Genomic DNA, 980 nt, shown 5'->3' with positions numbered 1-980 from the left:
TTTTTTTTTTTTTTGCAGAGCACAGCCTCCGGACGCGCAGGCTCAGCAGCCATGGCTCACGGGCCCAGCCGCTCCGCGGCATGTGGGATCTTCCCTGACCGGGGCACGAACCCGTGTCCCCTGCATCGGCAGGCAGACTCTCAACCACTGCGCCACCAGGGAAGCCCAAGAAACATTCTTAAATATTTGTCACTATGGATATTCTGAAGGCGTCCTTCAGATAGGTTCCACAAAGTGGGATTGCTGAATGGCTGCTGCACATTTAAAAACCTTCTATGTGCATGTTTGCTTTGGCAGCACATATATGAAAATTGGAACAAGTTAGAGAAGATCAGCACAAGGATGACATCACATTCGAGAAGAGTTCCATATTTTTATCCTGTAATTAACCATGATGGAAAAGAATATGAAAAATATATATATATGTATGTGTGTATATATATATATGTATATATAGAAAACTGAATCACTTTGCTGTATACCAGAAACTAATACAACATTGTAAATCAACTATATTTCAATAAAAAATAAATCTTAAAAAAAATTGATATGTGCTGCTCAAATTACTCTCAAACATTTTCTAACAATTGTATATATATGGGGGGTGGGGGGTAAACAAATGCTAATACAGGACTTATTACGTGCCAGGCCCTGTTCTATGTTCTTGACAAATATTAATTTATTTAATCCTCACCACAACCCTGTGAGGTAACTACTATTATTATCCCAATTTTACAGATGGGGAAACTGAGGCCAAGAGAGGTAGCTTGCCCATGGTCATGAGGCTGGTACATGGTGGAGCTGGAATTTGAGCCCAGACACCCTGGCTCTGGAGTCCCTCTTCAGAAGCACCAGGTCCTGCAGCGCATGGGCTTCTCTCCAGTTGTGGCGTGCGGGTTTTCTTCCCTAGTTGTGGCATGTGGGCTCTGTAGTTGTGGTGTGTGGGTTCTGTAGTTTGTGACACTCGGGCTCACTAGTTG

At 43.2% G+C, this 980-nt stretch overlaps 1 pseudogene; it reads left to right on the top strand.

Annotated features, from left to right (window-relative positions):
• Positions 1-285: 285 nt before the first annotated feature.
• Positions 286-376, top strand: LOC117201116 (uncharacterized; annotated as a pseudogene).
• Positions 377-980: the final 604 nt, after the last annotated feature.

Source organism: Orcinus orca, chromosome 6 (assembly GCF_937001465.1).
Source record: "Orcinus orca chromosome 6, mOrcOrc1.1, whole genome shotgun sequence".
NCBI classification, from domain to species: domain Eukaryota; kingdom Metazoa; phylum Chordata; class Mammalia; order Artiodactyla; family Delphinidae; genus Orcinus; species Orcinus orca.
The sequence above is the reverse complement of the archived record's forward strand: the minus strand, read 5'-3'. Positions and strand labels throughout refer to the sequence as shown.